Source organism: Sinohyriopsis cumingii, chromosome 5 (assembly GCF_028554795.1).
Source record: "Sinohyriopsis cumingii isolate HCF-2022 chromosome 5, ASM2855479v2, whole genome shotgun sequence".
NCBI lineage: Eukaryota > Metazoa > Mollusca > Bivalvia > Unionida > Unionidae > Sinohyriopsis > Sinohyriopsis cumingii.
In genome coordinates, this window is record NC_142965.1 from 50,297,891 (window position 1) to 50,315,781 (window position 17,891).

The 17,891-nt window shown below is 35.3% G+C and overlaps 1 long non-coding RNA gene across 1 annotated transcript; it reads left to right on the forward strand.

Moving 5' to 3' along the window:
• The first annotated feature begins 547 nt into the window (after nt 1-547).
• Nucleotides 548-17,761, forward strand: LOC149799137 (uncharacterized). Its single transcript, XR_016421090.1, has 3 exons — nt 548-813; nt 7,502-7,911; nt 13,678-17,761. It is a non-coding gene; the product is annotated as an uncharacterized LOC149799137 (long non-coding RNA).
• Nucleotides 17,762-17,891: the final 130 nt, after the last annotated feature.

A 17,891-nucleotide genomic window follows, 5' to 3' on the forward strand; every position in this document is an offset into this window, starting at 1 on the left:
AACAATTCAGAATTGAAGATTTTGAGTCAGTGTCTTTTTGCTTTCCATAATTGTATACTTGATACATTTGATACATAAAAATCTTGTTTTGTGGTAAACCACCGCATGGTACGAGTTTGGTAGATGCCTCCGCTCCACACATGCCTCTCCCCCACTTTCTTTAAGGATCCGTTTCTGACAGCTAGATAGATTGTGATCTCGACATTAAATGTTTGGACGGCGCTGATAGAAAGAACAGGATATTTCGTGTGTGTTAGTCTCAGATATTATTCAGATGGATTCAGTATTTCCAATGTGCATGTTTTATATTTCTATCAATTAATAAATTGCAGCAAAATTCCTCAAACTTATAATGACAACAGGAAACGTAACTCTGTCGGATACCAACAAAACGCAATGAATGCGTTGTGTCCCTTTAACGTCCCGCTTAGGTAGACGCATACAAATACGGCGTTTCGAGGTAGTGCATAACGCACGCACATGCTTTAAATTTATTTTCAAGCACTGTATTATACCTTTATCTTGTTCTCTAGGACTTATTCTGAAATGTTAGCATTTATGAGCCGTCTTTAACATGAGTATGCTGACAATGGCGCTATTATACCGGAAATGGAATTCCAACCAGTCTAAAAAATTGAACTTGTACTTACCAGTGGAGTTTCCATATTCGCTATTATTAGGTTTACACCGGAAGGTGACTGATACCACTCCACTGAGGCATATCTTGGAGCCTAGCTGAATTTCTCATTGTTACTGGATAACTGGTGATATTGAAAGCTTTAATTTGTTTTTGTTTTTATATTTTAAATTCAGGTAGGCAGTCTCTCTCTCTCTCTCTCTCTCTCTCTCATTATTGCAGAAGATAATTTAGTAGGAATGTTTTGGTATTGGATAACATTTGTTTTTTTTAGACAACACACTTCACACATTAATAAGAGTGAGTGGAATATATATAACATATATTAACGAAGAAACTGGCAAACAACAGTATCACACTGTTATGCAAAAAGACTAAAAAAAGACGAGTGCCAGTAGTTATAGCGAAGTCATAAACAGTGACTTCCGAGACAGGAAACTCGGCCTGGTAGATTAAATAGCAACAAACCGACCTAACATCGTTTGAGTATGGGTATTTAATTAAACCTTTCTATAAATTATGCACAATGTCTCAGTTAAAGTCCTTTCTGTAAATTATTCACAATGTTTCAGAGGATTTTCAGTAAATTGTCCACAATGTCTACGTGTCTTTCTATGGTGGCACATTCTAAACATGCCCTAGACTTCTGTGTAATAATAATACCATTAATAATAATAATCAGTTGGGACTTCCTTGTTTCGTATTGGAGACTCTTCCGCATTATTATTCTGTTTCGTACTATATAGTTTTTACAAAAGTAGAAGCCCTATTAAGCGCTAATCTCCAACCCAGTCCCGCTTATTGGATACTATTTTTTCGTATTGGCCTGAGTTAGGACATTAAGTGTAGATAAATTAGACATTTGATTTCGGTTTACTCTGTAAACAACTTTGGGAAAGTATTGGTTATATGAAAAATTATCATTTACGACTGATAGAATTATGAACATGTATGCGTTATCATTCACTTTTTTTTTGGTATGCCTGGTGGGAATATGCATTTATGTTGCACAAGAAGAGCTATGACGCTTTTGATCACTTGACAAACTCTACCTGTACCGGTAACTGTCTAGTTGTGAACATGATAATGTTTCTCGCTCCCCGGTAAATAGACGAAACCTGCAAATTAACACCTGCCTGCCTTCAGCCATCATTTTAACATTTAGCCGCTGTACGTCTGAAAATGGAATGGACAAGAATTTATTGTCAACAAAACTCTTAATTAGTAAATATATTTGCTGTCCCTTCCGGCAGACAACCTCTCGTAACTGATGGAGCACGAGAGAGAAAATAGCTCCCCTACTTATTAGCAATATGATGGTTAAAACGACCACTGAAAGTAGAATTAATTATTAATCTTTATTCGCTGCAAATTTAATGTAAATTTGAGGAGGAATCTGTACATTTTCACTCAATATATATAAATGTTGATATAGTTAAAATCATCAAGGTGTCAGAGGAATTCCAACAGCATAGGTGACAAGGGTTCAGTCTAGAAATATTTACTTAATACTTGCACCTAGATGGCTAACGCAGTGGTCAGCGGGGTATTGCTAAGTGCAGTATGTTTAAGTGATAGGAGAATGCGATCCATCAATAGAAAATGCCGAACACGAAGGGCTACGTCCCCAGTATGACTTTTCTATTGCCTTTGTTTACATATCAATAGCCTGTACTGCGCAAGGACCGTTGTTTACTTTGACAAGACAACGTGAATGTATTGTCTGCTAAATTTTAGAATTGCCATTGCGTAGGAAATGAGTCCGTCTTCAATTTCTATGCAAATAAGAGGCATACCAACTTGCAGGATTGTCGTTTTTGTTTACCTGTGCATGTATCCTAAGGTCTGGTTGGTTTTAAATGGTGCCGTTCAGACATTGAATATGTCTGCCACAGCGGCCATATTGAACATCTTGCGGTCTGTACTCATCCTTAACCAAATTGTCATATCTACATGGAAATTCACTAGAATACTTCATATGGTGCTTATTTATCCCTAACTTGAAATGGAGCCGATCTGACATCAAATATGGTCCGTGCCGCAGTCATCCTGAAAATCTTGCGATCGCGACTCCTCCTGAACGGAGAATAATATCGATATGGAGTTTTTACCGCCCGTTGATAAGTATGTCATTGAACGACAAATGTGATAAGAATGGTGTTATGTTAAATTTAAAATTTGTATTTTTTCCTGCACATTTTTAGAAGACATTTCATATATTTTCGTCATGTGCTGTAGATGTGCGAAGCGACTCCAAGTTTTCTCAAGTCCCATCTGCTATTCGCTAAACAGAGTAATCCATAATACCAAAAACATCTATAGCACATCGATGTCTCTGATAATACTGTATAATGGCGACTTGCAAAGATTAGTAATATTCGTAACCTCATGAAAATGAGGAAAGAAAGATATGGGGTGCATATTTATAATAATATCCATTAATAATATCCACCACCACCTTCCCGAAAATAAAATAATAATAATAATAATAATAATAATAATCATAAGAAAATCAGAAACCAGTTTGATCTAACTAATGGGAAAGCTACATGTGTTATTCCCCTTGTCATATTTCCTAGAATTCTCTATGCTGAATGAGAAAAGCCTTAGGGGTCGCATGGTTATAACTCGTGTAGTTCACGTTGGACTATATCATAATGGAAATGTAGATCTACTTGAAAATCAGCCTAGATATAAGTCCGAGGGAGACTTTATCAGACAGGACACCCCGATAATCAACCTGGGTATCAGGCGGAAGGAAGCCTTATTTAAACAGGCACTAAGACTCATACCTGTATTGAGATAACAATCACGCTACAGTGCTTTTATTATTGTGCTGTATATAATTTTATGTTATAGGGTTCCCTTGTGTCAATCATCAATCAGCCAGTAGTCGACGATCCATTTATCCATGGGGTGATTTGCTCTGTCTGTAGTATTCCCTACCGCTGCACTATCTTTCGTGACATAATGCTCGAACGACGATGATTTTTGAATTAGAAGTAACTCTTTCTTATGAAACGCATTATAAGATTTATTTTTTACCCATCTCTCTCTCTCTCTCTCACACACACACACACACACACACACTATCATGCTTTGAACAGTGTAGTTGACCAAGAAGATTAAACAGATCCGTAGTCATTAATGATTGATTTAAAGAGAAATAATATTTGATTTTGATTCTTTTTTGCATCGGTTTCTTTTATTTTTTTAGTTGTCTTCCACTTCATGAATTTGTATCAACGGAAATGGCTTGTAGCAGCCTTAATATGCGCAAAAGTGAATGTTCTTTTCTCTTGAATTATACATTCCCTTAATTTTCATTTGCAGCCATCATCTAATCATTGCAAATTTCTATTTGTTTTAAATGCAAGCTTGGAAAACTAAGGTAACATTGGAATGTTCTAAACTCAAGATTTCCTTGTTCCATGTTGTAATTTTTAATACTTATAACAATGTCACATTCGTCTGTAAGAACCGGAGCCTCACATTTGAAGTAAAATGAGCGTCACAATTGAGCAGTGGTCATATTTTTTTTTTATAAAGAACTCCTTGTTGCAGCTTGTATATACACAATTCATTCTCCTTAAATCCCGTCTAGGATGACTTGTTGTCAGTGTCAAAATTGTATACGTGTTCTAAATTGAGAAGATTACTTATATATTAGCCTTGATGCGTGTGATTCGTTAATTAAAGTATGTCATATGTCTCTTCACTTTTGCAACTAGATACAGGTTGATCCAGGCCGGCTTCGTTCCACTTCTATTACCACTTTCCGCACGTTTCATAGCAACGTCTTCAAACTTTTAAAAGTAAAATGCATTCCCAGTCCTGAAGGATTATGAATATAGAATAGGCTTTATCTACCCTGTCGTAAAATGCGATTAACGGAGGCAGCCATTTGGTCAGGGGGTATGTTTTATGATGATGTTCCACGGGAGAACGTTTTGGAATTTTCAAACGATTTCAGTCTATATGAATGATATAAAAGTTACATTATATTTTGAAAATTTTTACCGTTTTTTTTTTTTGTTGTTGCTATGATTTTGTTTGGATGTGTTCATTTTTATGTCTAAAATTCCTCGGTACAATATAGCTAGCAATGTGCTGATGTGTTATGAAATTATCCATTCATCCATTCATCCGTACATGCATGCATGCATCCATGCATCCATCCATCCATGCATTCATCCATCCATCCATCCATCCATCCATACATACATAAATACATACATACATACATACATACATACATACATACATACATACATACATACAATTTTTAATATTCCAAAGTTGGAAAACATGTCATAACGACTGGAGTTTTTTTTATAAAAAAAAAAAAAACAACTGTGTTTGTCCATAACGTATCCTTTACGATAGAGACGAGGGCGTGGTTTAACTAATGGCCGCAATTGTGAAGTTAGAGCATAATACAAAGCTCCAAAATGACGTGATCATTAAATTATGCCGTCATCAATATGACGAATATTTGCCTAGAATGCACTTTGCATATATTACGTACTTCCGACACTGACAGTGACAGGTGTAAGGTGAATTTCTTTTGTTGGCATTACGTACTTCTGACAGTGACAGGTGTAAGGTGAATTTCTTTTGTTGGCATTACGTACTTCTGACAGTGACAGGTGTAAGGTGAATTTCTTTTGTTGGCATTACGTACTTCTGACAGTGACAGGTGTAAGGTGAATTCTTTTTGTGGCATTTGCAACATGCACTGTGAAGAAAATGTTAGCTTATCATTATGCTACTTTCATGTATTTTGGCTGAAATGTCTTTACATGCTGTAGTTATGGAACTCGTGCATGATCTAAGCACACGGATAATCAAATGGCTCCGCCAATGTGCTGGAAATATCATCATGAACTAGTCCAAAGTACACTAACTTCAGCAGTTATTAAAATAGGGAAAACTAATTTTCTTCGGAGTAGGAAATACCAGCGTCTGAATTACAAAATACATAAAAGGTAAGAAATAGTTATTGTTTAGTTTCTTTTTTGTTATTTGCCTTTGAAGTCTTGGAATTGAAAATGACCAAATGAAAACAGCAGTTATTTTTTAAGAGGTGCACATCTTTACTAATGACCTGTGTACTTTATAACCCAAATTATATCCATCAATCATAAGTTAAAATAAAGGAAATTAAAGGTTCTTTTAACAATAACTAAGATAAACAATGTTTACTTAAATAGCCAGAACAACCAGAGAGCAAAACTTGGGAAATTAATTTTCTTTGAAAATCAAACCTTATGCAAAGAACGAAACTGTAGAGCGCTGCCATAAATTCGTACTCCACAGGTAACATCGTCGTCTAATTCCGATACGAACTGAATAGCTTCAACTGTCTGAAAGAGACTCGGAGCTAATCGTTCTGTTACTTCTCAAACTGATGCATTTTTGGCGGAAGAACATCCACCTGGATATACGAAAAACAGAGTCCTATAAATGATAGCTGATGAAAATAACACTCAAGAACGTTTCAACAATTAATCAAGTACACGCATATTTAACTTAAATGCTATTCATGCAGATTTGTAATGAAAAGAAGAAATCTGAAGAACTGAAGAAATCGTACTGATTTAATTTTGTGCAACTTTCGTTTGCGTTGCTGCTGGTGATGACACGTCATCTATTCATTGTGTTGTTATGAAGCTATCGGGACTTTATAACAAACATGCCAAAAAATTTTTTATGTTACTCACATCCGATGTTTTTGTCTAGCATGCAGTGAAAAAGGATATGACGTTTTGATTAATTCTTATTCCTCACAGTGGGTTAACTCCCCTAGGGATGGTGACGTCACTTACACAACGTACTCTGCATCATTGTCGCTAAGTAAGCGCCTTTGCTATCTCGTGATTTACTATAACACTTTGGATAATATTCCTACGCCGATCAGCTCTGAGGACACGCATATATATTGGGAGTCTAAGAAATAGTTTCAAACACTTGACCCCCTTTACTTTGTTTTCTGTGATAGCTTCCTGTTGTCAATCCATTAATGTCTTGATTGTAATTTGTAATTTGAACTTGATAAAACTTTTCGTAAAAATGTGTTAACGTAATTTTGCTCATGCTTATTGTAACACTTTCGTCATCAAATCTTCAGTTTTGGAGGTTTTAGCACTTTGTCAAGCTCTTCAAATTACGCCACACTATGCCGATGACGGCACAATGATGAACCCCTAAGCGTACAAGCACAGTTTGGTTCTTGTTCCCTTGTTTGAATATGATTTCAATTAGAGCAAATGGATATATGGTGGTATCAAGTCAATGTGCTCCCACATTAATGCGCAAAAACGATGTAATAAGGTCTTTCCAGCAGCGATCAGAGATTTTCTTTTGCTTGGATCCTTAGCTTTGTAAAAATATATAATTTGTAAAGAGGTAAAATAACCCAATCATTCACATGTGAACATCAAAGCACTTTCTGAAACAGAAAAGTTATCAAAAGTAATCTTGTCAAAGTGATTTCTGAAAAGATTTGTCTTACATCTATGACGTGTCTAAAATTCATAATTTTGTCACAGAGCTGAATAATGAATTAGAGCAGTGGTTCCCAAAGTGGGCGGTGGGATTACCGAGGGGGCGCTAATGCTGAATAATGCTTTTTACGAGGCAAGGGAGGATAACCAAGGGTCGTTGACCCGAAAAAGTTTGGGAAACGCTGGTTTAGAGACTAGATCAAGGTTTCACACTTTTAAGATATTCTGGTGAGTGCTTCTGTCTTACTACTAACATCCCTAAACCATAATTTTGCTTGATTGTTATATGACACAAAATTGCAAATGTTTGGGTACTTAACATATATCATGTATGTTTCAATTTTAATTGAGTTTACAGAGGATGGCTTCATCAGGGGAACCAACGTATTCTGTGTTACATGTTCATTGTGAGACTGATAAAGAAACAGCTATGCACATCAATAGAGTATTGTCCAAAGCAGGAATGGAATGTATCGCTTCCTTCAAAAATAATGTATTCCAGTCAGGGAGAGAAATTTATGGGAACGTTAAACACGCTGTTGAGAATTCGAGCGTTACACTGGTCCTTCTTACCAAGTAGGTAATGAATAGATATTGGGTTACCTTGGAAACCATCCTAGCTCTGAAGCAACTCTGCCTTCAGTTTCTCTTAATGGGATAAAAAAGCCAGACGAGGAGGAAATCAGAGTTGGAATCCTGGGACATCTGCCTCACATGTTTATAGACATGAAGAGCAACAGCTGGGAAGACAGACTGTTATAATCACAGGTGAGCACGAAACAAAGAAGCCACATGATGTTACGCAGTCATATGCAAGACAGCACTTCAGAGAATTATCGTTTGTTATGCCTACTTGAATGAGCATGAATTATTTGTCCTTTGGGAGAAAAGGTGTCTTTACATTGCTATCACCGTGCCTTTCATGGAAGCGCGGGCATGTTGTGATACAAACCGTCCGTCCGTCTGTAAGAACGTAAGACTGTACTTACATGTGTAATGTTTTTTTGAAATCCTACACTGAACTAAATGTGTGAAACTTGGGTCACTGATAGCCCTATGTGTATATTGTGCTAAGACCATTGGAATGGTGATCGTCCTGTAGGGGTTAGGCTGGAGGGGGTGCGATTATTGCTATATAAATTTGAGTTTAATGTCACACATGTTTGAGAATATAAAAAAAATTGATCATTGATCTTCGTGTTAACGCGTATCAGACTGGAACTCCTGGGAGATGTCCAGGGTCCTTTCCTACCACCTGAAAACTTAGCCAGTGGGTCATAGCAGAGAACCTACTGGGATCCCCATCCTATGACCATGCATTCACGTACTGGGTATGACAAGAAAAATGCACATACCCAACCGCCATTAACCTCTGCGTCAATCCTTTCCGTCAGGGCCCTATCCAAGACGTCCAAACTTCGGCGTTTTTAAAATAAGAAAGCTCGTGGATGCTTTACAAACACAGAATTCTAGTTTAATGACATGTTATTGTACTGATTTATTACTTAGATGTATTATGGACATTCTCCATTCGTAACTATCTATGATTTTGACTAAAATTTATATGTTTCCCTACAAATAAAATATGGTTATTAAAAGTCACGATTTCGTATTAGAAATATAAGTCTTTTCCCAACCATGTCACCTTGTGTCGTAAATTGTCACTTTGGTTAATGAATTAAACCAAAAGTTTAAGCAACGCGAACATCGCTGCTTGATTGTGAACTTACCGGAGTTCTATGCTATGTACACTGTAATGTTTGAAAGTATGTAGGGAATCATACGTTATTTAATTTTTGCCTGGAAAGAGGATCACACTTCACGAAATTAATACAATATTTAGTTTACCTGTCCGATTTTTAAAACCCACTCGACCGATCTTGGCCACGGATAATAATGTCATCAAGCCCTTTATACAAATGATGTCCATCGCCGTCCGATATGGCTGCCAAAAGCAACAAAATCTTCAGCAACTCAAAAAACCTCAGAACAAGAACTAGACTAAAGTGAATAGAATTCATCATGGCATGGATGCCTTTTACTTACGCAAAGTAATGTCGATTCGCTATTCAATATGGTAACCATTATTCTATTCAATACGGTAACCATCATTATATTCAATATGGTAACCATTGTTCTGTTCAATATGGTAACTATCATTCTATTCAATATGACAACCATTATTCTATTCAATATGGTAACAATCATTATATTCACTATGGTAACCATTACTCTATTCAATATGGTAACCGACATTCTATTCAATATGGTAACCATTGATCTATTCAGTATGTTAACCATCATTCTATTCAACATGGTAACCAGTATTATATTCAATATGGTAACCATCAAGCTATTCACTATGGTAACCATTACTCTGTTCAATATGGTAACCATCATTCTATTCAATATGGTAACCATTGATCTATTCAGTATGGTAACCATCATTCTATTCAGTATGGTAACCATTATTCTATTCAATATGGTAACCATCAAGCTATTCACTATGGTAACCATTACTCTATTCAATATGGTAACCATCATTATAAACAGAGGAATAGCGAAACGAGATTTTGTTAAAGAATTTGAACAGATTTGACACAAAATAATAAATGTTGATTGGTTTTGTGTAAATGATACGCATCGGCGATTTGGTATGGCAGCGGTCAGTAGAAATGGAAAAACATCTGAACGATTTAGTCTTAAAAACCGCTAATTAGAATCTTACTACATTTAACAGAAGCATCATATATTAAATGCCGCCTAAAACAGCCCATAATTTGAACGACTTTATCACCTAAAAACGTTCAACAAAATTAGATTAAATTTGATAGACGTAGAAGAATTTAATTTCGGTACAAATTATGCCGGGGTGCAATACAGTATGGTCGTTGTTGGTACGAAACCTATGCATCGCTCTCGACAGTACGCTGTCATTACATCAACATGTAATGAACATATGCAAGGATGTATATCTGGAACTGAGACGCATCAGCTGCATTCGCAGTTTTCTTTCGGTTGATGCCACTAAAACAGTTGTGTGTTCTTTAGTCCTGTCAAGACTGAACTATTGTAAATCACTGATATCGGGTTCGTCTTAGTATATTCTACAGAAACATCAAAAAGTCAAAAATACGGTTGCTAGTGTTATCCTCAGAGTACGAAGAAGTGAGCACACCTCACCCTGCTTTGTAACCTTCATGGCTAATTGCTCGATCCAGAATCAAACAAAATCTGTTAAGTATGCTACATTTCTTTGAATGGCTCCAGTTCACTATACATAATTGCAGCCGCATCAGTTGATAAATGTAGGGAAGATTTTCATTGGTCAGAACATAACTATTTGGACATACGCAGGCGCGATTATTTCTGTATAAACAGTATGGAGAACTACTTTATATTTCTATAAATTTATATTTCAATATATAGTCACGTGCAAAGTAACTAGCGTAAACATTGAATTGGTAGGCATACACACTGCATGCGTTAAAAACTAAATAAAAACGCTGAGTTTATATTTTATTAGACTATTTAATAAACTGATTGACAGAATCAAATAACAAGTCTTTATAATAATACAAAATTTAAGATAAATAATTCTTTTTTTTAAAATTAGATTTGAACAATAGGTTGGAAACTCAAAATCTGCTAAGAACATTGGGGTTATGTTGTACAGCACTTACAGTACAACTCGTTACAAATGAATTTAAAACTATAATCAGATAGATATAGGGATTATGAGGAGGTGGTCAAAGACGAATATTATTACAATTGGAGTCACAGTCCTAGAATGTAAGACACCGACCTTGATAGTTACGATGTAGGGGTGGGTAGGTAAAAATAAAAATCCCGCTACTCCCCCATCGTAACTGTCATAGTCGATGTCTTGCACTGTTAGACAATTGGACCCCCCTCCCATCACTATAACCATTTACCAATGGTCCTAATTTCATTTGTTAATAGCCCCTGTATGTAGCATAAATTGTTAATGAACACAACAATAGATTTAAAGAAAGGAAAATTTGTTACTCACGTGTCTGGACAATAACGATTCGGCCAAGTCATAATGAACCCATGAGAGCATCCAAACCATGAGTCATTCGTATTTAAAACAAAACAAAACATCCTTTGCTTTGAACATTGAACTTCTACTCAGATCAACACATTTAGAAAAAAAGAATAATATCATGCTGTGGAATGTTCAAAGCCTTAGAGAACCGCTCCGGTGGCCTATTGGTTAGAGCGTCCGCCTCTTATGCGTGATGTCGTGGGTTCGATCCCCGGCCGAGTAATACCAAAGACTTACAAAATGGTACTAACAGCTGCCTCGCTTGGCGCTCAGCATTAAGAGGTTAGTGTTAGGACTGGTCGGCCTGGTGTCAGGATAATGTGACTGGGAGGGACATGATGATGCCCCAGTGCTAGACATCACTATAAACTGCCACACTGCAGACATCGTAGCGATATGACTGAAAAAGTGTTAAAGTTACGTTAACAATTCCAAATCACACAAAGCCTTAGATCGTCTTCCACTGGTAGATTTATTTGTTTGAAGTTGGTGTAGCTATTACGTTACAGATGGAGAATCCCTGTTCTATAAATAGCTGTGTAGCAGGGGCCCTCAACAAGAATTCATAAGCTTAAATAAGGCTCTAAAACTGATTGGAAATATTTTTTTTTAAAACCACAGAATTAAAATAAAAAAATCAATAAAATGATAAAGAATTGCAATTATAAGAGTTTGACATTGTTTTTCTGAGTTTATCGTGGTAAAAACCGTCAGTTGCCGACTCACACAGCTTAGATAAATTATTTGCTGTGTGATTTGGCAAGTGACAGTTTATACCCACGATAAACTCAGAAGAAAACCCAACAAGAGTAAACTCTTAATTATCGGACTTACCCAAGTGTAGACCCCATCTAGAAACTTACGCTCCTCTTCCGACACTTGTATTCTCATTGTTCCCACATCTAAAACGAAGTCATACTGATAACGTTCTTTTATATACCGAGACCCAGCTACGTGTATTGAATTATCCATAGATCTTATACACAAGAACACTCTAACCTCATTCAAGAGTGGTCTTAAGACACCTATTTCTACTACAAGAACAGACTTAAAGACTTAATTATGTTTACTTCCTTCATTATTGTCAGCATGTTCTTGTTCTTTTACTTTCATGATGTTTCTTCTTGTAATCTTGTGTTTGTATATGCTTGTTGTGTTATCTATTATTGTGAAGCGCTTTGAGCTTCCATAAATTAGGAGCTGTGCTAAGTCCACATTATAATTATTAATATTATTATTATTATTATTATTTAACCATCGCAGTCCCCTTCATTATCTTTTCGTGTTAGACCATTATTGGTCGATTTTTGTAAGGGTATTATTTCTTTGATTACCTTGCTTTGTTTATGACTATTTCTTCCATACGATATTATGGTTGATTTACATAATGTTATCTACTCCTTTGATTATCTATCTTTTGGAATGGCAATACTTCTAAATATCTCAGTTGTTGATTTGTGTGGTGTTACGTAATTTTCTAACTCAATTACTTTTAGAAGGGAGTGTTGACATTACAACATAATCGTCAGCTCGTCAACATAATTAGCCCGCTTGTGATCCTGTTTACGGCCTATATTTGCTTATACCTAGACAGTTTTAAATCAATGTGATACACTTTTAATTAACTTTATTGCAATATCCTGTAATGACTGAAAAAGTGTTAAAGTTACGTTAAAAACTCCAAATCACACAAAGCCTTAGATCGTCTTCCACTGGTAGATTTATTTGTTTGAAGTTGGTGTAGCTATTACGTTACAGATGGAAAAGCCCTGTTCTATAAACAGCTATGTAGCAGGGGCCCTCAACAAGAATTCATAAGCTTAAACAAGGCTCTAAAACTGATTAGAAATATCTTCTTTTTTTTTTTTTTTTTTAAAAAACCCATAGAATTAAAATAATAAAATTAATAAAATGATAAAGAATTGCAGTTATAAGAGTTTAACGTTGTTTTTCTGAGTTTATCGTGGTATAAACTGTCATTTGCCGACTCACACAGCTTATACCTAGACAGTTTTAAATCATTGTGATACACTTTTAATTAACTTTATTGCAATATCTTGCAATGACTGAAAAAGTGTTAAAGTTACGTTAAAAATTCCAAATCACACAATGTCATGTCAGTTTTACAAACTTGTATGTTGTAGATACACAGAATTTGAGGAGGTAGAGCTTGTTCGTATTTATGGCATGGTAAATGAGGCCAAGAAAAGTACGAACAATCATTTTGAAATTTTTATGCAGTATTTTTTAAAGTATGTATGACTTTGTTATTGAAGGCTCACAGTATCCATCAAAATATATATCAAGATATTACATGCATATTAATGACAGTATAAGAATATTCTATTGAATTTATGAAACCATGTTCTCTATGTACTCATAAAATATTGTGTTTTTGCGTTAAAAGTTTAATTAATTTTGAAAACTGTCCAAGGAAGAAATATGACTTCTCTTTCTACTTTCAGATTTGATAGAGAGGATAATGAAGAAATTGAAACAGAATAGCCCGAGTTCTGCCTGCATTATAATGCTGTTTATCACAGTTCCCCTAACATACCAGCCGATACCTATTGAAAAAAACACCGAGAAATATCTTTGTTCTAGTAAAATACAACCTTGGGCGACTGGAGAATGTGACGTTTATCTCCTCGGGGACTGTCAGTATACCTTACGAGCTTGTCAAATATAAAATGACAACCAGACCTGGCCGCAGAACTGAGATATGACTTTAGGTTTGATTTTGAAGACAGATTGAAGTTTGTCTCCGTAAGCATCGTATAAAGGCCATTGTAGGCCCCCGTTTTTTTATTCGCGTCTAGGCTAAACTTATAAATTAGAGAAGTCAAAGTTACAGATACCTTAAATGGTAGACGTTCTTGATTATACCGCAAATAAAACAGATTAAAAAATGAGTGGTCCATAACCGTCTTTACTCGCTTATAAGACGAATCTATCCTCAAACTGAATAGACCCAGATCTGCCGTCGCATCATGCGCCGGCAGATCTGAGTCTGTGTAGTTTGCTAGAAGTAAGTAGTAGAACAAACAACATAGACCTGATCTGCATGCTCATTATCATGGTCTTTGTTTTTTGCAGTTTGACTCGACTTATAAATGGACCGCTCCGGTGGCCTAGTGGTTAGAGCGTCCGCCGCGGATGCGGGAGGTCGTGGGTTCGATCCCCGGCCGAGTCATAACAAAGACTTACAAAAACGGTACTAACAGCTGCCTCGCTTGGCGCTCAGCATTAAGAGGTTAGTGTTAGGACTGGTCGGCCCGGTGTCAGGATAATGTGACTGGGTGGGACATCATGCTACATGTCTGCGGCATGATGCCCCAGTGCTAGACATCACTATAAACTGCCACATTGCAGACATCGTAGCGATATGACTGAAAAATTGTTAAAGCTACGTTAAAAATCCAAGTCACATCACATCACATCGACTTATAAATGAGTAAATGCGGTAGGTAAACAGCGAACATGTTCCCATACGTTGTCGTTAAAGACGTCGTTAGTTGGATTATGTTTCAAAGCAAAAACATTCAAATTCATGTGTTCTGTCTTACATGGAGAAGACTATGCGCATTTAGTAACAATCACAATGGAAGTTATTTATTAATGTAAAGACACCAGAAATATGATCTTGATGTTTCTTTGTTACTAATATTGTTATTATTTTTATTATCATTATTATTATTATTATTATTATTATTATTATTATTATTGGCTTTTCATCTTTAAAAATTCATATACTCTCGAAACATTGTAAGCTAGTCAGAGTATTTGATCATGATAGAGGATACATTCTATTTGAAATATATCTCTTAGTAAAATTCATTTTATTTTTTTTTTAATTCGAAGAGTGTGATAACAAAACAACAACTTTTTTCTGTTTTTGTCAAAGGTTCAAAGATTAATCCTGCAGTGATTATTTGTGCCTCTTGTCCCATCCCATGACCAATATTTTACCAGAATTTGCGCTTGGAAAGGTATTTCGTCAAACCACGATACGCAGTTTATAGTTTGTACTCCCATTTAATTAGACAGTTAACGTTATAATTGCAGTGGGTGATTGATACTTATTTTTAAACACAAGATTGTTTCTGAGAACATAATTATTCTAGCGCAGTAACTGATTTGCGATTTTCCATCTTCGTATCATTTTAAACAAAGCCATAGTTTTTCTTTTGACATTAAGCTTTTGCAAAATTGTAGCATGCAAGTTTATTCTGACATTTCATTAGACTTTGTCTGGTAAAGTTAAAGCTGTAATAGTTTTAATTTTTATATCATGTATGCCGTTTCGAAGATGATGTCAATGAACCAGACTCAGAATTCATAAATTTTAAGGATAGGCGTAATACGTAATGACAAACAAGTTTGTCATGGTCTTTGTCAGATGTTGCTTAGTATTTGCACGATTTCACTGTTTGTTTGGGTCTTGTGCGAATTCGTCATATAGTAGAGCTGATTTAAACATATGTTTTAAAATATTTATACCAAATGGAAATTGGCCAACTGCCCCTATCTTTGACAATAAAAGATATGCAGAAAAATGTTTGCGACATCCCGATCTATTCGTAAATCCGATTAAATATCTAATAATCATATTCTGAAAAGCCTTCAGATGATAAAATATAAATTGTCTGAAAAGTTGTTACACATACCAGATCATATGTACATGAAAAGGCACCTTCTGCTTGTCAGTCGGATGGTATATGTACAAATTTTGTTGCTTCTTCAGCACTTGTAATTTAGTAAGCCCGTACCGATTTATATTATTGTATTGCTATTACTGGCATCAGCTTCTAAAGCCACAAACCTAGAGGGTGGAGTGGGAGGAGAGGACGCCAAAATTTATACAAATTGCAATTACACATTTTTCAAATATTTTATTTCTAATATTTACATATGGAGCTATAGCATGAACATTTGACAGATTCTGCATAATACCCTGGGCCAATGTCTCCGGGATGGGGATGAATACAAGGGTGGGGGTTAAAGATGGTAAGAAGGGGTGTGGAATAAGTATTGAAAAGCTTGGAGATTCTATATGAAAATACATAGATGTATAGATGTACCAGAAAATACAAAGATATTAACTTTTCTTTATTGTGCATTTTATGTGAATGATCACAGGTTGATCATCATTCGAACATTTTCTGCAGCTTTCTTGGGCCAATCGACTCAATAGCAATGAGATATTTTGATGAAAGTTTCTTTTCAGTGATATGATTATTCTTAGATAGTCTTTGCTTTCCAGGGTCTGATTAAAACCTTTAGATGTTATTTGACTTCCAGGGTCTGATTAAAACCTTTAGATGTTATTTGACTTCCAGGGTCTGATTAACACCTTTAGATGTTATTTGGTTTTCAGGGTTTGATTAAAACCCTTAGATGTTATTTGGTTTTCAGGGTCTTTTTTAAACTTTTAGATGTTATTGGGTTTCCAGGGTCTGATTAAAACCTTTAGATTTTATTTGGTTTTCAGGGCGGAAATAAAATCCTTAGATAGCCTTTGACTTCTAGACCCCCCACCCCCCCAAAAAACAAAAAAACTCTTAGACTGTCTTCAGTTTCCAGGGCCCAACAAATTTAGTTTTTAAATACCTATGATGACGAATTGCTTCTAAAAACTTAATGTGTTTCAGTTTTGATCGCTCTGAAATATTAAGGATACGGATATTTGTCTTTTAGTAGTCAGTGATTGTTTTATATATAAAAAGAGTTAAAGATTTCTACAATATCTGCATTTTACTGTACATAAACTTCCTTCTTAATTATTTTTTGTTTTGTTCAAGTCGTTGAAATTTATTATGCGTTCTACATTTATGTAATGTGATATACATTTTTGTTTTGGGTACTGGAAGGAAACTATTTTTTTTAAAAGTTTTCATTTTCGCGATTTCTTGACATATTTTACTGCCACCATTTCTACAAAAATGGAAATTTAAAGAGTATTGTTAAAAAGTGCCATTTATATCCCAAATGGTACGAAATTATCATATGCTATCACGTTTATGGAAATAATTATTTTTTAGACAGACAATTTCATCTTCAAAATACCAAATTTATAAGAATTTAAATGGAAAACTTATTATTTTAAAAAGTATGCTTGATGTGATAATAATGTATTTGAGATCAATATTAACGATATTGATATGCATCACATATGTATACACCCTAGCTCAGAGAGAGAGAGAGAGAGAGAGAGAGAGAGAGAGAACAGGTTAGAGTTCAGAGTTCACATTTGAGTAAACTACGTTACTTATGAACAATGCTTGAAGTTTATTTTCAGTTTATCTTGAATTTGCATGGGAGTACTCAGTTTCTATAGACACGGATAGTCCTAGGACCCTTTGGTGGTAATCAACAAAATCACTTGGTGACCGAAACAAAGGCGCCCCTTGGCCATTCGAAAGACCAGCCTAACACGTAGGCCTACATGTGAACTGAGAAATAGTCCACAACAAATCATGGGTTGGACCAAGTCTAACTTAAGCTCCACGAGTACAAATGAGAAAATGACATTTCCCATCGATCTTTACTGCGCTGTGTTATTATATATATATATATATATATATATATATATATATATATATATATATATATATATATATATATATATATATATATATGTCAAGCATATAAAGGAGGTCATATAAAGTTTATATATGAG